Consider the following 27,768-nt stretch of genomic DNA (forward strand, 5'->3'; position numbering starts at 1 on the left):
TCAAATAGCAAAATTTTTGCACTAGGCAGTGCGTTGTAGATTCAAATCTTACGTGAGACCAATGCTTCTGAATGGACCATGAATCTAAAACATAGAAAAAAAGCAACTCCCATACCTTTTAGCTGCATTGTATTTTGGGAAAAACTCAGGTATTAACTCTTTCCTTTATGTGATCTCTCTGACAATTTTTTTGAAATGGCACTTTTGCAAAACCAGTGTCCTTTTTTCTCCTTAGGAAAGGCCTGGGCAGCAGTGGCTGGTGCAGTCCAAGAAGTGCAAGCAGAATGACTAAAATCCTGTACATAGCTCTGAACACATAATCTAGACTCTAAGTCACTGAGCTGGCTTGCCAAAAGGACACAAATGAAAACCAACTTCAGTTCCTGCTGGCAGCAAGCTTGGAGGAAAGATGATCTGTTTAAGTCTAGTCTCTTTCCTTGGGCAGTCCCTTGTTCAAAATAAAAAAATTAAAATAATGTCACAGTGCCAATATGTTTACTGAAGAACCCTGCATGGCGCAAGCACTGTGCGGTCCAGGTGACTATGAGCCAGAGTCTGCACTTAGAGCCGTGGCAGGCTATTCCAAAATCTTGCTCTCCCTGCACACTCCTCTTCTAGAGTTTCTGTACTTCCACAGTCTTTTGTGATGCAGTAGGAATGGCCCTAATGACCCAAAAACCTCCAGTTTAGATTTCAACCAAATACATTTCTCCCAAGAAAGCAAAGGAAGGAGCCATTCAAAACCAGTTTATCCTTTTTAGTCCACTTGTATAAAGCAATTTATCTCTCTACCTTGTTCATCTTGAAGGAAGGTTAGGGTTGAGGCTGGATGTCATTTCAGGTCCATTTCTAAAATCTCATGGTCACTTGGGAGCCCAGTATACATTTATTTATTTATTTTGCACTGGGAAAATGCAACGTGTTTTTTCCCAATAGATTGAGGATTTTTCTGGGAATGAGAGGGTGTTGGGTTGAAATGTCACAGATTTCATGGTAAGTTACCCAGGTTTTCCTTGTTAGGGATATCTGATATATTTGTGTGTCTACGGAATATTTGCCATCCTCTTTTATGAGGCATTGAAGCCAGGCTTCCAAATGCTGAGTAAATTTTTATTCCTTTTTCATGCCCAGCTTAATTTATTCCATCAGCACTGGCTACATAAAGACATAAATCTTCTTATGGAACAGTACAAAACAACCAGCATCAATTTGTAATTTCTAATGATTGAGCTGCAACTGGCAGGTGGCCAGGAATTAGTGCATTTCATCTTTTCCTCAGGCTTCATATAATAAAGTGAAATAATTGGGGTAATCAATTTTGAGGAGAAAAAAAAAAAAAAAAGCTGCACCTGTTTTGCTCACAGCACAATTTGGAGACCGGAACCCACCAGTTGGACTACAACATCCTGGTCAGTAAGAGGCCATGATTTAGTTGAAAATAAAGAGAGGTCTTGAAGTTCACGGGGAAAGGAAACATCTTGAATGTTCAGCCATGTCTCCAGAGCTGCCCTCAGTCATTTGTCACTGGAGATCTGCTGAAGGACAAGATGAGGTTTCCAGCTCCATCAACTGGGTAGTGAGACAGGAAAAAAAAAAAAAAAAAAAAAAAAAAGAGAGAGAGAGAAGAATCAGGTGTCATTCTTTCTAGCTTTGATCTTCAAACTCTGTGTAGTGCTAAGAACTTCAGCTACTCCAAACATTTGCTTCAGTGGAGGGTGGGATTTTATGAATTCAGGATGTTTGAGGGAAGAGACATTTCTAAAATAAACATCTTCCTAACAAAAGTTCTCTTGAAGTAGTCTGGATTACCTTCTACCCTCTCCTCTTTCATGCCTCCCTATGAGAAACTACACCAGAGGGAACAAGCCTATATTGGGAGTGGCTTCCTCATGGTATTCAGACGGTGGCTGTGGGGAAGCAGTAGCTTGAAATAGAAGAGTCTCTGGTTAACATGCTGAGGAACTAATCCAGAATGGATGTGAGAACACATTCAGATCCTCCTCTCCTATACTGGCTGGCAGACTCAACAGGCTGCAGTAGACTTAGGTCTTTAATTCCTCTGGGTAAGTACATGCTGTTGGGGGTGGGAAGGGTGTGCATGAGTCTCCTGCATCAGTTAGAGAGCTCACTACCTTTGAATGTACATTGCATATCCACCGCGTGAATTGGAGGTGCAACTGGCAGAGGTAACATGCTGTTACTGTACAAGAACAGATGGTTAAAGAGAGATGTGATACATTTACATCTCTTTGCTTGCCAGCAAAAATATACGGATATTCAAAATCCTGGCTCTTCTTCCTGGTTATGGGAGGAAACGTGGCCTAAGCCAGTACACTCAACATGATCAATCACTTAGATTTAGTATGTAATCTTTCTAAAAGGCAGATTGTCGTAAAAGAGATCTTAGCTCTGTATACATCTCTTATAAAACCTTTCCATAAACTTATTTTTAAAATGTATAAATGGGTTCTTATCTGCCTCCTCAGGCGGTGATATGGGGCTCCCTTAAATAGAAAACTGCAAAAATGAAGAGTTGAGACTAATAACCATGACCTTCACTTAGGCTGGCAGCTCATTGCACTTTTTTTATCTCAGAGAACAAACACTGCTGTGACCACCTATATTGCTGTTGTTTGCAGTTATGTCTTTCTGTTTAGGGTTTCAACTTATCCGCCTGCCACATAAGAAATTTACAGAAACGTTTTGGACACAATGTTCAGAGATTTTAATGTCTGGGTGACATTCAATTTTTATAAACTTTAAGGACCATAAGGACATTGCCATATCCAGGGGTTTAACCCCAACATAACAGCGCCTTCCTCTTCCCCAGCTCATTCCCTCTCAAGTTTCTTCCTGAAAGCATTAAGATTTCAGACTGTTTCAAGAAAAACAGTTAGGGAAAAAATGTCTGGTTTAGAAGAGTAATTTATTTTCCTTCATTTCATTTTCAGAAATGACCAGACATAATGTTAAAACATTAATTAAAAAAAAAAAAAAAAAGGAAAACCAAAGGAAAACCAGCCTGAGTCACAGCATAAACATGGAAAGTTTCAGTCCAAATGATTAAAATTTGACAAAGTAATAAATCCATGAAAAGAAGACCTTACACTGGAGAGTGTTAAGAAAAGTTTAACACCCGTATTGTAATTCTCAGAGTTAATTACATAATGCATTAATAAATGGGTAGAGGTTGTTATTCACATAGGTGTGTTTGGCCAGTACTGCACTTAATGCCCCTTAGGAATTCACTTTCTTACAGCAGCTGCTGGAAGAAATGCTATCTGCTGGGCAGACACTGCTGTGTTGTTTGGAATTGTAAGAAAGGAGTAAGATCCCATGTAAGGTTATGAACCCCTTTTCACCTTGTGTTATGCATCATCAATCTTTAAACATGATGTTCCTGTTCGTAGTCAAGCAAATACCATACTGCTTTAAAAGTTTCTTAAAAAAATAATCATCAGACCAGTTATAAAGGTAGTGAACAGAGAAGCCAATTCATTGTAATAAGCTCAAATGAGAGATAATGATCTAAATACCTCTACATTTTAGGAAAATGTGCACCTGGAATCTACCCAGGGCTTTCACAATGGGCTGAACCAGCTCCTTCAGACTCTGGGAAAGTTCAGACCCACATTCCCACTCCCTAGCTCGGAACCATCTCAGCTTTGATCTTGTATATATTTCATCAAGTTGCACACCACTGGTTCCCAATTGTGGCTCAGGTCAATTGCGTCATTTAAGGAAAGTGTTACAGAAGGTGTGGGGAAAACAAACATTTTCAGTCCACACTCTCTACAAACATCCAACCCCCCCCCCCCAAAAAAAAAAAAAAAAATAAGGGTAAAGAAAAGAAGAAAAGAAAGAGGGAAAGGGGGAGGGAGGAGGCAGCATGTGATATCATGTGAACCATTTTCAACCAAGCCGTGTTGCTGCAAGGGTGAAAAAATGCTGCCTTCTTAAAATCTGTTCATTCTCAGCCAGAAGTTATGGGCCCAAAGAGGGGATTTCCCAATGAAATTCTGTGGCTTGTGTTATGCAGGAAGTAAGACCCTATGAGTTTTAATGGTCACTGAAAACTTTAAAGACATTTCAGCATGCTTGCAAGATACACGCATAGTTTTACTGAGCAGGCCACTCCAACCTACGTTCTGGCAGCTGGATAATTTCCATTGGCCTCACATTTGCTTGAGTGAAAATGAAGATTTGGGCTTCTGATTCCCAGTTCAGACTAGAACCAGCTTGAGTCTGTGGCGTTGTTTCCAACAACATATTTTTTTGGTTCTCTCAATGAGTTCAGCCCACATACTGGTGATTTGGAAAAATGAGCCAGAACAAATGGCCCAGCTTGGGAGTGTTTTATAAGTACTGATATGACACACAGGAACAGGAGTTTACATGCCTGGAGAAGCATTAGCACCATAAGAGATCTTCCAGCAAATTTGCCTTCTATCTCTTCAGGGCACTGTGATTATATTTCATGGGGCTCCTGACAAGACCTCTAAATTGGCCAGTTAACCTAGACATAATCCCACCAGAAAAACAAACAAACAAACAAACAAAAATAAATCCATTAAATTTTAGAATTCAAATATTTCACATTTTGAACTCAAAAGAAGGAAAAAGAGTTCAAAGAAGTGATTTTTAGAACCATCCACCCAACTTGTTATGTCATTTCAAGAAATACTTTAGGTCATTGTTTTCAATAGACAACAGAGGAGATGGACCCTTCACTGGTAAGCACTGATCACTCTCTGTCTGTGCTGTGCTTCTGTTTCTGCAAATGAGGCCATGCATGCTTACTAACATCTAAGGAGCTTGTGGAGCTGCACTGGGAAGGGCCACAGTGAGCAGAGCTCTTCTTCCTCGTTTCATTCATCTGGATCCCATCATAGAACATACTGTGGGCAGCATGCTCCCTGTGTTGGTATTTCAAAGGAAGGTAGCCCTACATTCATAGTACAACCCAGCTCTAATGACTCCTTGGTAAAAAAGCAATGGGAGTTTCTTAGTGGTAAACAGCATTAATCACAATTTCCCATCGGTGCAGACTATTATGAAGCGATTAAAGACTGTTACAAAGAAGGAGGGAGGGTGTCATGGGGGTGGTATTTGTTTTGACAACCATTCATTTCCCAAAATCTCTGGGAACCATGTTCCTGGTTTAAGTACATGGAAATCTCTGAGGTCAAAGGACTGAGGCAAAATATTAATAGTTTCTCACTCCCTTGTGTTACAATCTTCTTTCTCTGTCTCCATTAGCCAGCGTCAAAAAGTGACACTGTTAAGGGTCTTTCATAGACCCTTACCTTTCCCCCAGGAGGTTGTGTCTGTCTACTGCTGGGACCTCACAGCCCATGGGAAGCTTTTGGAATTTGAGTAAGCAAATGGTTTCTTCAAAATTTGTTTGCCCAAGTGCATTTAATTCTTTTGGCTTTGGTACAATCTTGTATCACTGCTGTCATTCCTCTGTTACCTGATATAAACATTTTGAGACAGTTTCTTTGTCTAATAAAATGCCTACAGACACTGCAGGTTGTTTTATTCATGCCTGGCAAGTCTCCAACAGCTAACCCATGTCCTGCTCTTTTTCCAGGAACCTTCCTCAAATAAAATTAATTGTTGCTTAGGTGTACTTTTGTCATCAAGCCAAAACTATAGGGATCAGAGCCAATTAATGATCAGAAGTAAACAGAGCCACAGTGATAATATTAAGTTCATTCCACCGTTGTTTGGTACTTCCTGGTTGCCACAATATGGAGTCAGGGATTTCCTACCCTTCCTAGCCCTTCATATTTTTTTCTTGTTGCAAGTACTTCTTTAGCCCTATAGTTTTTCCAATAATAATAATAATAATAATAATAATAATAATAATAATAATAATAATAATAATAATAATAATAATAATAATACTTAAAAGCACAAAATTGCATTTTACTTCTTCTCCAAATATGGAATGTATCAGTTTGGGTGTGGTGGTATTCAGCAATTTTACATGGTTTTGGCAGTAGTGGTACTTAGCAGTGCTTGCAAGCAGCTTGGTATAAGGAAGACTCTGTATGAAGGCTATCCCACTGTGGTATTAGTAAGTAATTAGAATAAGTAACTTCTCACTGTGCAGGAGATGTTGTCTTCCTACACATGCTGGGGGAGGCACTGGGGGGAGAATAGAGACAAAAACGTTATTTTCATCTCACAGAAAAGCAAACAAGACAGGAATGTGATATAAGATGTCTGAAATGGGGCTTAGAAATCACAGTTAGAACTCATGAAATATAGGAAAAGGCATGATCCACACATGTACTCTTCCTCTGGGATCTCCAGCCAACAGCAGGAGTTGAAGATAGTCAGCATATTGCAGGATTTAGCTCAGACTCTGTTTTCCAGAAAAGTAAAGGGGATTGAATATGAAATTTGTAATACGTGTCTTACCACTGCAGGAAAAGTGCAGAGGACACTGCCATGCTATGTTAATTCCAGGTCTTGCAGGGAGTGCCAGCATCTTGACTGTAGAGGAAAAAACATAATTGTGAATAGGTGTAATACACAAAATCACGAACAATTAGCAGCAGGGGCAAGATTTAATGGCTTTTTAAAGTTTCCATCACTCAGTCATAGGGAGGTTTTTCTAACATAAACCAGTGACAAATTGCTAGTGAGAACAGAGCCAAAGGAATGGTTCTGTTTCAACATCAGGAGTTAATCGACCCAGCATAATCACACACTTTGGTTATATTTATCTAATATAATTCACTGAGAAAAATTCTTGAGTCAAAATAGCAGGTTTCCAGAGTCAGTCAGGGAGCCTGTTAAATAAATACCATGTTTTGAGGGGAAATATATCAAAAGGAAGTTTCACGTTTCTCAAGCGAAAGGTCTGAGCCCTGGCATTTTTCTCTCTGCTGTTCAATTCCACAAACATCTGAAATAAGACAGTCTGCTTGCTACTGAAAACTCCCAATGAAACCTGAAACTGAGGGAATATCCTACAAGGAAAAGACTGGATGCTCTGGTGTGAAAAGCTGTCTTCAGCTTGAGGACAGCACAAAATCTGCCTCTTGCATGGCCTTCTTCTGATTTTCTGCTCTAGGGCAAATTTCAGTTCTGAATTACTGAGTTTAGCCAGTTAGGCCAAACTAAGGACATGAAAAAGACTTATAACAATCAAATGGCTTAGCCAAAAAAGAGTGTTCTTCAGATTTTTTTTCCTGGTTTTATAAGTTTATTTCCCTAAATGATCAACTGTCACCATCTCTGCTTCCAGAGTTGTTTCTGAGTGAACCCAATCAGATACTGGGAATTATTGTGGGGGTTATAAGAAATTCCTTGTGATAATTCACTCTCTTTTTCTCAGGCACCTGAACTAGCATGAATATCTTGTCCTGCACCAGATTAATATATATGCTTTGAGTCTCCCAAGTAGAGATAAATGACCACTTTTCTGCCAGGCACTTTTCCAGATACATTTATCTTCAAGAATTACTATCAAAAGATGCAAAAAGAGAAGGTTCTTTCCTTAATTTAGGGGAGCAGTGTTTATTCTGAGAGCATTTTTGGTGGTTGGTTGCTTCTTACTATTTAGAATTGATGAACAATTAGTCCAGTGAAGCTGGCTTGTCGAGATCACTATTTCATCAGTCCCATTGGTGTCAGTGGCTGAAAGGGCACAACCAAAGACAGAAACACTCCATGTAGCATCTCTGTGTTTTAACTCCTTTCATAAACTCAGATTATGGCCAAATTCAGAGATTGGATTTTGGAGTCCTGGACCTTGAACCTGGTCATTTCTATGTTTTTATGAATGATGTTTCTGTTGAGGATGACAGAGAAAGACATCTCTTCTGCTGGGATTTCTGAAATGTTTGACTGTAATCAAGATGTTTTTGCATAGGTATTATTTGAAAGATTCCCTGAAATGTCTATCCTCCACCCTGAACCTAAGGTAGTGCCTAAAATTTCAGACCAATTTCCTCTGCTGGAAAGTATTCACATCCAGAATAAATATGATCCCTTGTCTGAAGGATTTTCTAGGAGCAATGCAAGTGAAAGCTGAGCAGATGATTATTTCCAATGGTGTCTTAGATCTTGTACAAAACAGAATAACAGAGTGAAAGGAATTTTGGAGAGATTAGGAAAGAGGTATCACTAAAGGCTCCAAATGAAGACAAATGGAGTGGGGAAAAGCACTATCTGGGAGACTGACAAGGATACCAGAGGGAATGGAAAACAAGAGAGACAGCCAAATCAAGTAACAGAGAGAGTGTGCTACTGATGATCCAAGGACTTTGTCAAAAGGTTGCCAAGGTCAGAGAGACCTGGAACAAAGGGTCCAAGGGTCCAAGGGAGAACCCTCCAAAGCACTGACAAGAAGGGAGAGAGATCAATAATTCAGGGAGACACTGCAGGAGTCTTGCCTTGGACTCCACAACAAGGAATACAAATGATTTCCAGGTTACTTTAAGAAATACAAGAAACCTGTTTGGAGAGGAGAACTGTTTTTTTACACGTCTTTTCAGGTTTTACTTAATTTTGCCCTTGCTGTTTGAGAGCTTGTTGTGTGAATAAAGGATAGGCAAGGAGCCTTGACCCAGGCTTGGTCCTTTGCCCTTTTTGCTCATGGTGAAGACCAACATGGTGTGCAAAGGGCTACCTAGAGAAAGGTCTTTGGCTGATGCAAACTCCTCCCTCAGCAAATGCTGTAAAGGGTTAAATGCAACCCAGTGGGGAAGGAGAAGAGAAGAGAAGGCTAGCCAAGCTGTTTCTTGTGCAGCAGTGCCAAAGCAGTTATTTATAGCATCCTGGACCAGAGGCTGCCATTTTCCCTTTTCTCACTCCCTGTGAGGTGAGAGGCATTTTCACTCTCCCCTGCTCCCTCTCTCATAATTTTGGCAGCTCTGCTCCTTGAACTTGACCAAACGCAGCCAACCTCAACACAGCTGTTTGATAAACAGAAACAGGGGCAGCAGGCTGGGCTTTGAAGAGGCTTTTGCAGAGCAATAACTGAAGGTTTGAATAATGGTGCACAGTTGGCTGAAGGCTCCTCTAGTTTGGAAGGACATCAGGCAAAGCAAGAGTTTGTCAAATAATTAACAAAAATTGAGAGGAGAAATACGCCAAGACAAACAGGGGCCTTTGAAATGGTGCTCACTTCATGGCCTCTCTTCTAAACATTTGGTTATGCACATGCACACACACTCATACTGAAGGAATCGCCTCATACATGTGTGTTTAAACAAGCTTGGTACCATGGTGAGACCTCAGAGGAAGTTCTTGACAGACCCTGTCAGAGAAGAAAACATGACACTGGTGAGAAAAATTGGCTCTTTACACAGAAATCTAAACATTTCACCCACCTTTTTGCTACCACATTTTGCCTGCCTTCCCATGCACAATCTGCAGACATAAAATGGGGCAAGAGTAATGAAGGGAAAAAATGAGCAAGCACCCAAAGTTAGAGGGAAGTGAAAAAAGTAAATGATATGCTAATACCTTCAGCCCCCTTGGAAATATGGAAGACTGTTAAGAGGATTTGCTAGCCTACCTGTGAGTATACATGTTCCTGTTCTCTGATGTGGGGACTATTCAAGAAAAGGAAATGTCTTCCAGTGTGATGGGCAGTATGGCTGTATTTTTTTTTTAAGATATTCCTTTCATGAGCTGGGCTTTTGGGATTACACCAGGATGTGGAAAATGTTTAAGAGGAAAGGCTGATGCTCTCAAGATGGGTCAATACCTATATTCTGGAGCCTTTGGGACATTTACCTCAGAGTTCAGTTCTAATTTGATAAATTGGCTGGCCTTTTGTTTTAGATCTGGCCTTGGACATCTGCTTCTAAGTGAGTTTCAGCCCCATTCATTTAGACATCATTCTTTAAAGGTGAAAAAGATCTGATGAAACCCAAAGCTCATGTTAAGCCATATTACCTCAAAGAAAGCTTGTTCCTAAATAAGTACTGTTGTACATTGCCTGGTCTTTTTTTTTCAGTATCTCAGGAAGTGGATTTCTATTCTCCCCTTTATAGCATTTCCCACTGATCCAGGCCCTGACACCAGAAGCTTTGGCAGACTGTTTTTCCCCCTATTCACCTACATATATAAATATATGTATTTTATTTTTTTTCATTGGAGGGTACAGGAGGAATGAAGGAATAACAGACTACCCCAAGGCTGTACTTTTTCCTCAGCTTCTAGCACACGCAGGACTTCACAGTTCCACAAGCAGCTAGAACAATTGCCTTCTGTGAACTCAACTGGGGATTAATTTTGCACAAGGTGTTTCTGAAGGCTTGCAAATAGTTCCTGAATTTCAGTGTCAGTGAGTGCCTCTGGCAATAGGTTAACAAGAGTGTTAAAGAGAGAAGGCTTGTCTTTCCTCACCAGGCTGACAGAGTATGGTCGTTAGCAGTGCCTGCTCTCCACCTACACAGACCTGCTCTGGAGTTCTGTCTCCTTCACCCGATCAGCCTGTTTCTTTGAAGGCATTTATTTCTGTACTCATACTGGGGCATGCCAAGTAGGTAGGACTCTGTCCATGATGCAAACATTTTAGTCGAGACCCCTCTGGGTTATACTAAATGCCTCGCCTGCTGAGGAAGCACAGGCATGTGTTGATGCACTGCAGAACCTGGGATCAGGCTGTGCATGGATGAGAGCCTGGCAGCTAGGCTCCCATTTTCTCCAACCAGTGATGTTTAAAAATGTGATCAGAACTTGCAAATGTTTGGGGCCCAGTGGGATTCTGGGAGACTTGCCCCTGTACTGTTTGCTCTGGCAAGGGAAACGCAGCACCTGCCATCTGCACTGGTGGCATGGTGCCAAGAAAGGTTTTGTGGGGTGGCACCTAAGGGAAAGACAAAGTTTTACCCCTTTCTCAGGCCTCAGCATTGGGTGTGGACACAGGCTGTGCTGACAGAAGGCAGCTTTTACTGGCACAACAGGTAGTGCAGACGAGGCCTGACACTGGCAGAAAAGATCTGAATTAGTGCCAGCAACAATGGTGTTTTTTTGGACATTCATCTCAAAGGAAGGGGACCAGAGACCAGTGATTTGCCAAGAAGCCCTCAGATGCTAACCACTTTCAACACCTCTAGGCATGAGCTGGATTTAAGCTGGCAATTTCTGAAGTAAAGCACTCCAAAACCCATTACCTCCTCTCTCCACAATCTCATCAATAAATAGTAACTGGAGGTGCAGCCCAGCATGAGGGACCAAGCCTGTGACATGCAAGAAGGGGCTGTTGCTTCATGACAAGTCTGATAGTGCCATGTTTTTGGACTGACTCCATTAATATGACAAGGGACTAGCAAGAAGGATGTCTAAGTGCTTTCCCTCTCTCCCAGATTTATCCTGGGGGCAATTTTTTTCATCCACAAGAACCCTGTCTATGAAAACATGTGAAACAAATGTGTCATTTCTCTCTTCTCTCTCTCCCCAGTCTCCTCACTGTAGTCTGGCAAATGTCTTTTTATGAATTTGAAAAAAACAACCATTGGTGCACTTACTTGGGCATGCTTTTATAAGCAGTATTCCTTTCTAGGGCAGGTGCCATACAGTGTAGATTTTTCAATGTGATTTCTTCTTGCCCTTGTCACAAGGAAAATTAGACTCCAGGCACCTACAGAGGTGGTGATGTGCTTTCTTTACAGTGGTTAAACAAAAATCTTTCACAAAATTTAAATTCAGTGGTTACAAGACTGAAATCAAAGCCTAGTGCTGAACCAGAGGGGGCTCCAGCGTGGCTGAGAGTAAATAAATGAGCCAGTTGGGCAACTTGATTGAAGAGAGTGAATTCACAAGCAAAACAATTACATGGAGCTCTTATCACTTACATGTGAAACGTGCTGGCCTTTGAGCCCTCTCAGCAGGGAAACAAAGGGAGACACCTAAAGCATACTTCTCTAGGGAGATACACTGGAGCACCTATAGAGGACTGCCAGCCCTGGAGGATAAGTGTAAAAAACCCCACCTGTCTGTAAGTCATGAGGTGGATATGTGGTATTCAGCACTGCCAAGAGACAAGTACAAGTGTGGTTCTCTGTTTATGTATGTTAACAAACAGCAAACGGAGTCATAAAACCATGAAAACATAAAGAGACTCAGTCCCTGCTCATGTGTGAACTGGTAGCTGAGAGGTAGAGAGAAGACCTCTAAGTCTTTAACTGCCTTTCCCCAAAGCTACTGCAGCTTCTGCAAAGTCACCACTGTTGACAGAGCCTACATCACACCTGCATTTGTGTCCCCAATGGCTAATGGCTAAACGCTCCCTAGTGGTGTTAACATGAATTCACCTGCTTCTGGGCAGCCAAGGAGCTTGCTGAGGACCGTGGCAGAGACACCCCACCTCTTTCTCTCTCAATACTTTGACGAATTTGTCTGAAGAGGACATGACACAAAATGTTGTTATGTGCATGGGAAACATTGTGGGGGTATATTCCACTATTCCAGGTTTAGCCCTTCCTAAACCCAAGCATGGGCATTTCAATCTTGACCTGCAGCCAAGAGCGTGGTGAAGCTACAAGCTATAGACTGCTTAATTCTCTTCTCAAACTGTTTTCCCCCTGCAGTGTGGCCCTAACCTGTTTACAGGCAGTTGTCTCAGAGCATCTGTAGGAGACCTGGGCACCGATGAAGAATTTTTGAGACACGAGGTGTGTGTATGGCGGGGGAGCAGCAGAGCAAGCCTGGCCAAACTGGTGCTTCCTTTGGGTCAGCGTGGGGACTGTGGCTGCAACGTGTTGGAAGCCCACCAGCCAGGCTGTCAGTGACCGGTTGGAAGGAACAGAAGGATCTGAAGGGTTTGTTCATGGGGTTTGTTGCACTGCGGAGCTGCTGGCTGCAGAAACAGCTGGCCTTAAGGCAGGGTCATCCAACTGGCTGTTCAGCACAGCCAGCTCTTGGAGCAGAGGTTTCCTCGGAGAGCAACCCTGGCTAGCGAAGTCTATCTGATACTGCTTGCTCTGGATAATCACTGAACCCGGATTTCAGGTTGGATGATGTGTTTCCCATTAAATTTGTTCTGTCTTGTGCTTTCTTACATGAATGGCACTGCAAACGGTACCTCTTTTTCTTAAATGCCTTTCCAGATTTGCACCCTCCCACCCCTGCAGGCAGGCTGCCTACTCATATTTAAAGGCACAGCACTCAGAAACCCGAATTAGAGCTGTGCAGCCCACGCAGTCATGTCTGCAGGACAAACATGTGCATCAGTAAAGTACAGAAGGCAATGAATAACTTTTTTCCTTCCTTCCTTTTTTTTTTTTTTTTTTTCTTTTCTTCCCTTTCAGGTGCTATACGATGAAATGAAGATATCTAAGAACCACAGGAAGCATTTATTTTAAGTACAGGCTAATGCCATGAATGTTATTTGCATGACAGCCCAGTGAACCGCAATATGAATAAAGAAAGGAAAAACTAGTGTTTTCCTGACCAGTAAATCTCTCTGTTGCTTTCTCAGCCGTCCTATCAATGCCAATTTGCATTTCTTTGCAGACCGTTAGTTATGTCAGTAAGTAACAGACAGCATCAGTGAGGGTTCAGAATTGCGTGAGGGTTTGTGAATAGATGCTGACATATTTCTGGGGGGCAGGAGCTGGGAAAGGAGGTGTTGGTCTGGCTGATATCTTTCCCTTGATATATAGCTGGTAATTTAAGCCCATCAAAGTGAACTCAGTTTTGATATCCTGGAAACAATGCTCTCTTTGTTCAGCTGCAAAAGAAAGACAAGCAAGCAGAAGCAAAATATTCTAGCACAAATATCCTGCTGGTTATCAGGCTGATAGAGAGAATCAGGCAGAGGATAACCTCTGTCTGAAATGGTCAGTGTCCTGGCAAATATCAACAGAAGTAACTCGAGTTCATCAGCCTGCATTTAGAAGCAGATGCAGAAAGCCCTGCCCAGACACAGAGCGTTGTCTTGCATTAAACTCTCAACCACCTGAGTACCTCAAGTGAAGTGTGATTAAGTGTCCTGCTGACCAGCTGCTCCGTCCAGCTGAGAGTAAGCTGCTTTTCAGTAGCGGGTACAATCTCTTCTGCATAATGTCAGGTAGGCATCCTGCCAGGAAGCTGAAGATAACCATCCCTCCTCTTACTGAGCGGGTCACAGACCCTCTCTCAGCATTTATGGCTGGGAGGCTTGCTGGGTCTTGCTTCTCCTCTGAAAACTACTGTCAGCCACTGCTGGTCTAGGGATGCCATAAGCTCCTATTCTCACTGTCAAGGTTTTCCATGAAGGGTTGTCTGGTTGTCTGCTCACACCTTGCCCCGGTTTCACTCAGCCTGTCCTAGGAGAGGGAATTTGACAAGATCCCGAGTGGCTGGTGTCTCTGTAAGGATCACGGAGAAAGTGAGCCAAGAGTGGCCACCAGCTCTACTAGCTCATCCACAGCAGGTGATTTGGAAGGCCAAATGGTACTTTCATACTGAAATGTCAAAAAACAGATGATGAGTTGGTTCTGTACGGGATAGGCATGCAGGGAAGTTAAAAGGCAACCCTCAAAATGATATAGGGTTTTTCACATGAGCAAGAATCCCTACAAAAAAAGACCACCCACAGAGAAACAGAAGGTATCATTTCCATTAACCAGAGTGCTAGTTTAGTTTCTAATGTTCAAATTGGATGACAATTTCTTCTGCATCCTAAATTACAGAGAGGATGTAACTTCTGGAGGAACTGGATTTTGACATCCCCACCCCATTGTTCACCCCTTTCCTTCAGGCAAGGAAGACAGCAGCAAGCACCACTCAGCTCATGCGTGAAGGGTCATCCGATACGAGAAAGGTCCGTAGCTGTGTGAACGTGGTTTCTCTGGTATGAAAGAAGAGGCCCATTAAGATTCAAGCCAGTGTCAACATGACTCATTGGCTAATACATCCTTCACTGCAGGGCTCAGGAGGTCACTGTAGGTTCAAGTCTCACACTGGGACTTGGACTAGTGCTTCCTGCTGTGGGGAGGGGAAGGGAGGTGCTGCAATTCTGGAGGTGCTTCTCATTGGAGGAGAGAGAGATTTTAATCAGATATCCCTGCTGGCAACTATTCCAAAGGGGAATTAATTAGACCAGGACAAATTCATCTCTGGTGGAGGCTCCCTTAGCTTCAATGGAGCTGTGTTGGAAATGATTGTGTTGGTATTTTGGAGAAAGGCTGAGTGCTATTTCTTTCATTTTGTTGTTGTTGGTTTGGGGTTCTTTTTTTTTCTTCTTTTTTTTTTTTTCTTTTTTCTTTTTTTTCTGGGTGACCTGGTCTTCTGGCTTGTGTCCCCCCTGGCAGACAAACAGGTCCAAGTAGCCAGAGGTGTATGTGTTTGTATGAGTCCTTGCAGAACTGCTGCACAAGCTTCTGGCCTGGATAAATCACCACTTCATCGTTTTGTAGATCTCTTTCCTTCACCTTTCTGCTAGGACCCAGGGTCATGGGGAAAGCGGCATACTGTCCATCTGTCTCTTTCTCCATTTCCCAGCCATGCAAACCCCTAACATGGATGAAGTGATGGGACAGCCACATATGTCTCCTGTTCCCTGCACATCTAGCTCTTTTATGCTTTTCCATCAGCAGCTCTGTTTTTAACATTGCTCTGTCCTTGCAGAGAAATACATGAAGTTGCAGCATCTTGGGGAACTGTGCACCAATGGCCATGGGCTCAGCAGGGGATAATGTCAGAGCAGGTATATCCTTCTTTCCTGTAATTTCAAACGTCTTGCTGGAGCTTGGTTAAATGGTCTTTTGCAGAGTGATGACAGCTGAGGAACACACAGAAAAGACAGAGTTCTTCCACAGCCAGCTTCTAAAGGCTTAAGTCCCTTTTTCTTGCTGAAGCAGAAAGGAGTATTCATCCCTTATGATAAGCTCAATTGGCAGTGAAATACAGCCACCTCTGTGGTGAAAACACAGCGCTGTGGACCAGAGAGGGAGGAGAGTCCTCATTGTGAAGAAAAACTAGTAGCAAATTTAAAGGAAGGTGAATGTCAGTGTTGTCTGAGCACAGCTGGGCTCATTCTCCTCTCAGAAAGAGGCCTCTGTGGAGGTCTTTAATTCCAAAAAGTGTGCAGCACCTGGTCTGAGGGCATCATCTAAAATGTGAGAAAAGTGGAAGCTGTCAGAATCTCTCTTGTGGAAATATTCTGAAGTATGAAACAGGCTTCCTTACAGACACAACATCTTGGTGTAGAGTAACCAGTAAAAAGTATCCAGCCCATAGCTCTTTTTGCTTCTTTCTCCTGAGTGGCCCCTTTTATCTATCCCCTCTAAATGATCTGAGCAAGCTGCTTCCACGATCAGTTTGAATTTTCTTCTTTCCCATTTTTCAAGCAAAAACCATCCACCCTCGCTGTCAGTTACCCACTAATAACCTCGAATCTGTCTGCTGATCAAGTTTGACAGAGGGTGAAAAGCAGTATTGCATTCCTACTGGTATTGTGAAAATAGGCAACTAGGGCAGAGGGAAGAGAAACCCTCTGAAGGGGAAAGTTACAGCAGGGAAAACACTATTTTTAAACAACACAAAATCCAGCCAAATAACATTATGCCCCAGAGTCCACACAGTCTGTTCTGCTCTTCACAGGACTGATTGTTTCTGAATCAGATGCGCAGCAGATTTGACTGGTTGCTGCCTGTCTCATTCGTCATCTTCCTTCTAAAAATCACTTTTGTAGGACCAGGGAGAACAGAAATAGTTCAAGAGAGCAATCCAAGGGGCTACCACTTTGGGAGAGACGTTGTGTTAACCTAGCTGGCAGCTAATTTAAGGGGACAATGAAGTGGGTCAAGTCATCGGCTCTGAGGTCATTTGAACGCAAAGGAGTAAAGATGGGTCAAGTCATTTATTTGCATTCAATTTGTCAGCACATACAGGTGATGCTGACTGGATAGTTTTAAAATCTCCCTTTTAAATCATCAGAATTTAAGGTACATAAGCAGCCTGATGATGTTAGTGTAAAAAGACTCATTCTAAGGCTTTTGGAGACCCTGCTGTCCTGTCTGATTTTCCACAGTATGGATAAAGGAGGATCTTCAGCAAGGCTTGCTCTGAAAGAGTTAATATATTTTACAAGGAAAGCTGCCATCCCTCAAGGTCATTTTATCTCTTAGTTACATGAATTCTAGGAAAGCAAAGATTCCTTCCAAGTAAGTTGCTGGTTTATCCAAGTGATGCTGTTACAGAAATTGTTGTATAAGATCCAGGTTTTTCCAGGGTATAGCGAGCATGTGTGGTGTTTAGATTTAGGCTGTGTGCTGCCAAGCTACTGACTCCCTTTTTTCTTCCCTTTTTCCTCCTCCCACCTCTCTGCACCAAATCGCACGCTTAAGAATAATTAATAAGAATAATAAATAAACAGATCAAAGTGGAAACATTCCCAAAACCTGTTATCACACAAGCAGTTTCAGCCCAGACCATGCTAGTTTCACATCAAGCCTTGGAATTGTCAATTCTCATTACTTGCCAGTGTTGAGTGCGGGAGGAGAGAATTTCAATCTCTGTTTTCCAGAATCAAACCCTCTGTTTAATGCGGTGGGGAAAGTTGAGATGAAATATAGGTCTCAGGGGACTCTCCCTGTGTGAAAGCTTATTACAGCTGTAACAAAACCTTCTAATCGGAACGGATTCTGTTACATGCATGATATTCTGGTCTTGGGTGCAGGGGGCTGGGAGGTGGACAGGGAAGATGAGGAAAAGAAGACAAAAATCTTTAAAAGCAAATAAATGAGAAGTGCATTCTTTCCCTTCCTCCTCCTCACTGCTTGCATTTGCTGTTTACACAGAACATTTTCTCTTTTGCATTTTGCCAGGGGTCTTGTGAGATCTGTAGGAGTTTTGCTGGGTCAGGCTATTGAATGGCACTGTACAGCAAAGCAAAATTTGCAAACTTGGATTCACCTACAGGAGTGGAAAATAGTTTAGTGGTGTTTAAAATATAGAATCCATATTATCATAGCAAGAGAGCCTAATGAGCTATCAAAAAACAATATTAATTTACAGTTGAAGACAGGGAACTACTTAAAATGTGTCATGATATCCAATACAATAATAAAGCTGCAGACAGAATAAACCCAAAGGTACAGTCCCTGCCCAAAACAAAGTATCTCTGAGTCTATCTTGGCAATATATAATGCTTTCTCAGTTGTTTCATTAAAGCAACTGATATAACAATTAGTGCCAATCTCTGATGTAGACATGTACAAGTTATCTTCCCGTGGTTTGCTTCAATGAAGCTATAAAAGAGATGCAGAGAAAGTGTGAGAGGAGAAAGAGGAAGGTATAGAAAGATGAAGTACCTTGCTCAAGATCTGGGATTAAGGCACCATTCAGTGCTATGTCCACTGGTTTGCACTACCTCAGAGCATCAGTTTCTCGTTGCTTGTAATGATCTAACAGGATGATGTACACCTGAAAAATTACTTCGGGTATATTGACATGCTGTAAGTTCTCTGAAGCAGGATGTAGTCCACAGATCAGAGATAGCTTGTCCTCAGCTAGAAGAGTGTGGAAAGGGACTGCATCACGTAGGGACTCCTGATAGGACTTGAAGAAAAGAAGTGTTAGACAGACTCTTCGCTTCTGTATACTTCCCTGTCCACAATTTGCTGGATGGGGCTGAGTGTATTTTTGCCTGCTAGTGGTGAAGTCACTACTCAGTGATCACAGTACAAGGTGCTGGTCAATTTGAACACCGTGGGAGCACTGGGTGATTGGAGCTGGATTAAGGGTGTGCTTTTCAAATTCCATTTACACCATGCTAGAGGCTTGGTGAGCCACTTCAGCTGGTGACAGAGATGTCTGAGACAAAGATGTCTTAGCACATGAGTCAGAGTTTTCTCTCCCCAAGCCAGTCAGTGTGTTTCTTCTGGAGAGGCTTGTCATCATGGGACAAAGGCTGGCATAGACTTTGTCACCGTCAGATTTCCTTTCAGAAGGGGCTTGCAGTCAAGTCTTGTGCTCAGGCCTTAGCAAGTAAGAAACAAGATATCAGGCTTAATACCCCTAACAGTTTTCCTTCCTCTCTTATTTTGCTTAATGTGATATTTATCTGAATATTCAGGATTTTTCTGCAAAACTTTTCTGGGGCAATTCCACCCCCCTGCTCTTTCTTTGTTTAGACATTTTATTGGAAAAAAAAACCATGCCACAACATCAGAAATGTTTATCCCAGCACTGAAAAGGTGTTTCCTAACTGTTAAGATTTGGATTCCCATCTGCCCCTACTTGTCTATGGTTAGCTCTTCTGGACATGGATCTTCTCTTGGTTCTCATAGGTCTATTGGTTTGCATGAATTTGGGGAAAGTTTAGGAAGGTCCCTCTCCAAAGGGTTCATGTGATGTTGCCAAAATAACAACAAAAAGTACTCCGGTTTCAACAGCAATCTTGCAGTGATGGTGATCCAAGGAGGAGATCATAAAACATCTGATCCTCCTTGCTATTCATGTCAAGCACTGTTTACGTGCAGTAGCTTGAAGGAAGGGATCTCATCTTCAGTTCTCCCATGAACAAAGCTTCATTTTAAAGTTGCTCTCTGCTGTGAAATGAAGCTCAGATAATGAACCTTTCCAGCCCAGCCAGAGCACTTTCCAAGGTATATTTTTAGCTCTACAGTGCCAGAGATTAACTGTGCATTTGTCTTAATGGTATCACCCTTTAGTGTTAATGGAAGCTATGTGTGTAAATCCCTGACCATCCAAATGAGAATACACTTTGAATGATCACAATAAATCAAAGTAAATGGAAGACCCCTGCAGGCCAAATTCATCCCTAGAGCAGCTCCTGAGGCTTTTAGGAACCTCATGCCAATCAGGCACTGTAGCACAGCAAGGACAAACACAGTAATCATGTCACCTGCTGTATGATTTTAAGGTAGTCATGATGATGATCCTTCTAACTGAAGTACACTAATTTACCCTTTAAAAATGACTTGCAAAGAAAAAAGAAAAAAAAAACAAAACTGATTTTGTTCATACATGGAGAAACAGACTTAGTTGTTTCTTTTTGAATAAGTTTATTGGCATGTTTATACTTCCCAAACACATGCTCTTTCTGGTCTATTTTCCTCTCAAGAAAGCAAGATTATGGCAAGATTATGAAAATGAAGGTATCAAGAAAGTGACACCTACTGAAGAAGGGAAAATATATTTACTTTCAGCTGCTTAGATATCTTTGGACAGATTAAATTTGGTGAAAATGCGTCCATTTTAAACACAAAACTTATTAAATTCTCAGCAATAACTCCAAAACCCTTTTCCAAGAAATACAGGGAAGAGAGACATAAAAGAATAAAGAAACATAGTGTTCCTGAGTCTGTAAAGTGAAACAAATATCATACAATACATTATATAAAGTCCTTTGTGCTTCATTTTGCCACTATAGAATTAAAGACAGACAAACCATTGTCCTTTTTTAATTTACAGGCTTTTTTTTTTTTTTAAGGTACAGTGCAACTTAAAGGACACTGGTAGAAACAGGAAAAAGTATAAGACAAGAAAGACAAGAAAGGAGTTTTGTCTTCCAAAGATTCTGCAGCTATCCATCTGTAGAAATGACATAGAATTATATTTCAGACATCATCAGCAATCTGCATTTCTTGAAAAATACACGAATTCCTATTGCCCACAGTTCCCAAGTAGAACTGCTTGAACAGAAAAATGAGAACTGGGAAATTAAATTAGCTTCTTGGTTTTCATTGTGAAATACAGCAAAATGCAGAAGGGAAGGCAGAGATCACTGTTAGTTGAAAAGTGAAAATATCAGTACTCAAGTTGTTTTATGCAGACACATAAAATTGTCCCCTTTTGAACAAATGACTCAGAAGTCCTCCTTCAATCTGGCTGGTGTAGTGACCTCTCTCCCTTCCCATGTCACTTTGGTCTGGTTGGTTTGAGGATTGCTGTTCATCTTCTGGGAGACGGCCAATGCTTATCATCATTTTCCCTGTGTTGAGGAGGATACATCCAGCTTGGTGGCGGCATCCTTAAATAATTATTCCTTACAGTGTTGCAAGGAAGAAAGAAGAAAATCTGGCTCTGAAAATCTCCATCCAATGTCTTTTGGATCTTGTAGATCAGATATGATGCAGGCGATTAGGGGGTTAGAAAATTACCAGCCAAGTGTCTGTTAATCTCTGATCATTTTAATGAACCCAGTGTTCCTACAGTGGGTAAGTCTTGCCTGGAAGAATGAATAAGGAAGTAAGAAGTATGTAGAAGGAAGGAAACAAAGCTCAGGCTATTTTCATTTGGCATAATCTTCTGTATAGACTGCCTATTCCTCTACTGGATATTGATTAGAGCTGATAAAGGTGGAAACCCTCCAGAACCACTCACTTTTCTTGTATGCATGCTTCCTTTCAAAGCTTTTGCTTTTGGTAGATGGGAAGGGGACCTGGTAATCAATTTGATAGTTTCAGATCCAGCATTCCATTGAGCTGTCCTTCAATGTAACTCTAAAATTAATATTTACGTTACTGACTGCTTTTCAGAAAGATTGTGACCATTTTCCATTACTGGAGCTTCTCCATTCTTGTTTCTTCAAGAACTTCTCTGAGCTTTGTGCTGTGAAATCCCTCCAGTTTCATGTAGAAAGCTTTAATGCAGTTTCTTACTTACCTAGGCAAACCTGGGCCACCAAGCAGTTCATGACTATCTGAATTCAGAAGAAATGAAAAGTTGCTATCAAAAGTGAGAGGAAACCCTTTCACACTTTTGAACAATACTCCCTGTGTTACATCACCACAGAACTGGAAAAAGCCATTGAGTTAAGATCTAAATCTAAACCATGCCCACCATGCAAATTGTTCAAATCTGACCTACAACTCTGAGATAAACAGAAGTCCAATACCTGTTTCTGGAACTCAAAGTATTTTGCTAGTTTGTAGTTGTTTCTGTCCTCTTTCTCCATCTGTTTCTGTCCTCTCCGAGTGCAACCAAGACTGAAAGCCCAAGAGCCAACAGCCCGAAAGGGCAGTTCTTGGCCCAAGTGACAATCAGGAAGAGCCAAATTTGTCACGAGTCTAATTAAATTTCCAACCTGTTCTACGGTGAGAGGAGAGGATCTCAGAAGTCAGCTGGGACTTTGACAGGGACCTGCATTTAAACAGAAAGAGGCTGTGCCAGAAATGAAGCTAGGCAACTGCTGTTAGTGTCCCTCTGTTGACTTCATTGGCATTGAGCTTTAAAAAACAGACCAACACAAAACTCTTTTCTCAAAAACCCAAGACCTCAGTGACAATGCTAAGAGAGTGAGCAAATGGGTCTTTTTTTGTCCCCTCCTCTGAAGAGGGCATGCAGCTTAAGAGCAGCCCTTCCGTCCTGCCCTCCCCCTTCGAGCTGGCAGCCCCACCTGTTATGAGCCAGGAGTAATCAGAGAGACGAACAGCACAAGCGGTATTTTTACAGGATGAACCCACCGGGTCAGCTGGAGGCCTGCTGTAACCCAATATTGAGTTGTGACTGCAGACAGGCACTGTGAAAGGCTTGGGGGAGGAGGGTGGTGAAGGATGGGTGGAGGGAAAGCGGTGCAGTCCCAAGGGATGCAGAACTTAGCTTAGGAGAATTCTGGTTCCCTTTGGTGCCCCTGAAAAATGAATAGTGGGGATTGTTGATGAAATGCATGAGCCAGGGCTTGTTTAAGGGGGGAGGATAAGGGAAAGCAGTGAGGCAGGGACAGGGGCAATGGTAACACTACTTGAACAAAGAGTGCACAGACATTCTGTGCTCAGCCCACGCGGGAAGGCGATAAAGCAGAGACACATATCCTTAATTCACCTGCCTTTTTTTTTTTTTTTTTTTTTTTTTTTCCCTCTCTCCTTTTGTGTGTAGCAAATGGAGACCCATATCAATTCAGACTTCTCCCTCCCCACCCCTCCTGGTACTGTCAGCACTGGATCAGCCCAAGACTTCCAGGGGAGCCTATTGTCTGAACACGACAGAGTTTACCCCTGCCTGCCTCTCAAGCAGTCACTGACGTGCTGCTGAAGGGGCTGCCTGGGGAAGAAACACCTGCAAGGAGCCACAGCTGCAGTGGGAGCTGCTCTCCTAATGCTCTGTTTAGGATTACAGCACTCCAGAGCATCACGTTACCCCAGTGGCTGCACTGAAACCTGGTATTAATTCACATTAGCAAGGATCAGATTTAGCATGTTGGGAGGGGGAGGACTGTTGTTATTTTTTCTAAAACTGCTGGAGCAAACTCCTAGGACTGGTCTTTCATTAATCCTGGCAATGGCCAGAGGAGCTTCTTTGTTCCTCTGTACCACTGGCCACTTTTTTTTTGTCTCCTCTTTCACAAATGCTTCTAAACACAGGCACTTGTTTCGTGATGGGATTACTTGTTTATCTTTATTTTTGATGCACCAAAGTTAGTAACTTTCAAAGCAAATTTCTTACTACTGTGGACTCACATTGGATTGCATCGCGACAGAATGGGATTTTCCAATATTAAGAAGACAGCTGCGGTGTGGTGGAGGACCACCTCTTGTCCACGCTCATGATGGATTATCCCATGATCAGAAAAAAAGAAAGAAGATCTAAACAGTAAGAGCACTGCAACTCTGAGACAGATTTTCTTAGGGTGGCTATGGAGTCTTCATCACTGGATAATTTTAAGAATGTCTGTACAGTAAATCTGATCTTGTCTTTGGGAAGGAACATGCCACATGCCCTGTAAGGTTCCTTCCCTTCTCCCCCCTCTCCCCCCTTTTTTTTTAATGCAACCATTGTGAGAGTGAGGTGGAATTTATGGTAAGATACTTCTCATCCCCTTCTGTCCCCTCACAACCTCTTCATTGTGTGTAGTTAAGGCTGCTTCCATCTGAGAAGCATAGGCATTCCCCAGGCTTATCTGTTGCACCTAGAGTGGTGTGTTTAGCTGTCCCTCTAGGGCCTTGTGACACCATCCTGGTGTTTTTCTGAGCTAAGGGACATTCCGCATACATATGATTGACCCCTGATTTCATCTGGTGCCTGTTGAATCCGCAGCAGCAAGAGCCGCTGGTCAGTACAGCTAGTGTTAAATACCACCCAAATGCCCATCTACAGCCTTGGAAAGGATATGAAAAATTAAGTGAAAAAGAAGGATTTGAACTGAAGCCTTCAAAGGCTGCAAATCCCAACCATGTTTGTTCATTTTATTTACAGTTCCAGAATTACTTTGAAATGTCGTTCATATCTTTTATTCTGCAAGATTTGGAAACATTCAAATGCTTAGCTAGAGAGGGGTGGACTAGAATGGTGTGGCCAGAGAAGAGACAAGAAGTCTGGCACTGTATGCAGCACCAGGGGTGAAGAATGAGTTAGTAGCACACCATCTACTGACCCTTGCATGACATTTCTTTGTGTAGAGGAGAGAATACTTCTGCCATTTGTTAGAATGGCAGCCTTGTGCATGGAAATCTTCTGCAGATCACCCAGATTTGTAAAGCCAGAAGAAGACACCTGAATATAGGATTTCACCTCCTGTACAAATGTAGGCCATCAAACTTCAGCTTATTACTGAGCCCGAATATTTTGTTCCAGAAATGTAGCCAGGAAGTGAGAAATCAAGTGCTTTGTATGATTCTTTATTTCACTTAAGCTGCTGATTCCCTTTCCCTGCTGCTCTGGTGTGGTTCCACACTGTCCTGATAAGAACTGTGTGTGCTGCAGGGGAAAGTCAACCTTCATGGGTCTTGGCATCTCAAGATCAAAGTACTGTAAGAGTGACCATCCATCTTATCTCATACATGCCATGCTGCCGCTCGCAGATGGCAAACATTGCAGGCAGCTTTGTCATCAGTCAGCTTGGGATCATGTTTAGGGAACTGGAGTGATGGACTGTCAGAGCCTGGCTCCCTCTGGAATCAATGGAGAAAAGTAGCTGCTGCCTGTATGTTAGTGCATCTATGGCAGACAGATTTTGCTCTTTTTTCCTCTGGTAGAGCTCTGGAGCCATAAGGAGATCTTCCACTGAAACTTTGTTTTCACCTTTATTGCTTTCTCTTTCCCTCTGTGTTCTCACACCCAAACTTATTGATATTCACTTTAATTCTCCTTGGGAAAAAAAAATAAAAAGAAAAGAAAAAAAAACTACCATATATATATATATTTATTATTTTTTATATATTTTTTTTTTTCTGAGAACTCTTGGGATTGTACTGTAGTGTGTGCAAGCTTAAGGCAAGACTCTGCCAAAGTGATTTATCCCTTCAGTGTGTTATCACTCTGTGGACAACTTGACTTCATACGGGACAGAATTAATGGGCTCCTGGTTTGAGTCCCACGCAATTCAGCTTCTCAATGGCCACTCTGTTTGGAAACTCTGGATATTTCTCAAGACCCCTGGAAGTAATTAGATGACTCCAAGAAAATCCAAGGAGGTAGAGAAATCTTCTGGGGCTTTCCAGTTGTGTTCTTCTAACCTGGGCTTGCATACATCCAAAAATTCGTACCTACCCTTCTGTTTTGCAGGCCTGGCAGTTTGAGTACACTGTTTGCAGGGCAAGGAAGGGCCAACAGAAGAGGTTTAGCCATTAGCAAGGTGTACCCTTCTCTCAGTCAACATCAGACACAACAGGGCTTTAAACCATCCCACTTGTCAATCTGTTTGTGAGAACAGAAAGTATTCCCAAAACAGAAAGGGAGGTTCAGCAGAGAGCACTGAGGGAGCTTTTCCGATGAGATGCAACTGCAGCTCCAGTTGCTCCTGATCATTTAGGATCAGTTGGAATTTTCTGTAAGAGAAGTAATGCCCAGTGTCTGGGTAAGATTCTTGTTAGATCAGTTACTTTGATTCTGCTTTAATTTTCTGCTTTCCTGTCAGCTGCAGGCACATGACTTTTCTCCTTCCTTTCCTGATCTTTTGTAAACATTGTGCTGTGAAACAGCTACTTCTACTCCTCCCTAAATTTCATCAGGGAGCAAATATCTCCCTGATATGGCTCTTGGCTGCATTTTCTCAAAGTCAAAGGTGTTGATGCATTGTCTCATACCAAGCAATACTAACAAAGAAAACAAAAATTAAATGTAAAAAGCAGCATAGGGAAAGAAAATCACAACAACAACAACAACAACAAACTATTACAGAAATCGTGAGCATCATCTAAAAATTAAAAATAAAGAATATAAAGAAAATAAAGTCATTCTGTTCTTTTTCATCAGGATATACACAATCAAGTAAGTTGCCTGACTGTCATTACGGCATAGAAAATCCGACATCTGTACAAGTGATGAAATTTCATAACCTCCCCTGTATAACCTTGCTTGATTTTGACACTTGTGACTTATGATAGGTTTAGAGGTCAACCCTGAAGCGTGAGTATTGTTTCAATCATGCTGCTCCCTCTCATGAATTACGTTTGCAAGGGCTTGGTCACAGTTATCTATGCAACAAAGAAATATTGTAGTAGGAGTTGTAGCATGGTAGGATAGTTACTGTGGTGATGTAGTTAAAATGCCTGGGAGAGAGATTTTCATTGTCAAAAACTCTCCATAATAAAGTTTAATGTAGTCCATGGGACACTTTTTTTTTTTCTTAGGATTTATGAGTGGAGCTTGGTGAGTGATACATATTTTGGTCTGGTCACCAAAATGGAAAATCAGAAGGGAAAAAACAGTCTCAACCAAAACAATAATCTTCTGAGGTTTTGGTTGAGAAGAAAAGGCTGATTTTGGATCTGACTAAATGTTTCATTGCACTGAAAATGAAAGGCTTTTTACACTTCTTCGTAGCTTAGATCTTTCATTTTTTTTCCTTTGTTGCTTTTTAAATGCAATGTCTATTATTAATTGTGGAGTCACATTTTAAAACGTCTCTAAAAGTTATATTCTGAAAATGTCTGAGAAATCTTGAAAGATGTCAATACTGATATGTTCCTTGGTCAGAAGTATTCACCACACTCTGCCCATTTTGGTGATCTCTTTTAGTTCTACCCTAACACCATTTTTTGGCATATTCACTATTATTATTAATAATAATAACAATAATATCATCACCCAGCTGTGCTTAGAAGGCCTGGGCACCAGTCCCAGATCTGCTATGACAAATCTTTTCAACTCTCTGGGCTTCTGTTTCACCTCCCACTCTTTGGCTCTCTTATCTAGTTAGATTTAAAGTAGTAGAGTCAGGAGCTCTCATATACTGAGTCTCTTCAAGCAGTGTTTTTTTGCTCCATATTCTCCCATCTACCAGCCTACTGTAGGGAACTTGGAAGTGTCTCTGCCTCTTAAGAGAGCTAGCTACATGGTAGAAAGGAAGAAAAATCAAATAATAAAGTTTTTTGTTTGCACTCTGCATGCAGAGATTACATTGTTTGTCTGGAGAGTGTGTGTGAAATCAAACTGTGACCATAAGCACTGCAGCCAATTTTTGCTCACATGTGATTAATTTATTCATGGAACAGAAGACCTGAAACTATATAATATACATCCAAAATGCTGGTTGCAAGCAAGACCAGCAAGGATCTGAGGGGACATGTGTGTAAATATGGGAAATAAATCTGAGAGAAGGGGAATAAAAATGGGCTTTTTTTTTTTTTTTTTTTTTTTTCTGCAGGATGCTGGTTTAGAGAGGCCTTACTGCATAATAACATATCTCCGAGTGGAGAGAGGGACTACCTGCACTTTTTTGACTTGAGTCTTTCTCCATATCTGTCCAGCTATAGTGGAGGTTGGGGAGTGAGATATATGTGGGAGAGGGAACCAACATTAAACAATGCTTAGCTTTAGGATAGATTCAAAAGATGCCTGACTGCCTCATCTCTCCCCTCTGTACTGTATGACTTGTCAATGTGTTTGCAGAAGGGGCTTGGACCT

General features: G+C 41.8%; 1 long non-coding RNA gene across 1 annotated transcript; it reads left to right on the forward strand.

Annotated features, from left to right (window-relative positions):
* Positions 1-1,887: 1,887 nt before the first annotated feature.
* LOC101803283 (uncharacterized) lies at positions 1,888-27,471 on the forward strand. The gene is made up of 4 exons (XR_005267291.2): positions 1,888-2,063; positions 14,646-14,776; positions 15,583-15,661; positions 22,801-27,471. It is a non-coding gene; the product is annotated as an uncharacterized lncRNA (long non-coding RNA).
* The last annotated feature ends 297 nt before the right edge of the window (positions 27,472-27,768 follow it).

The sequence above is a fragment of the Anas platyrhynchos genome, chromosome 7, assembly GCF_047663525.1.
Source record: "Anas platyrhynchos isolate ZD024472 breed Pekin duck chromosome 7, IASCAAS_PekinDuck_T2T, whole genome shotgun sequence".
Taxonomy (NCBI): domain Eukaryota; kingdom Metazoa; phylum Chordata; class Aves; order Anseriformes; family Anatidae; genus Anas; species Anas platyrhynchos.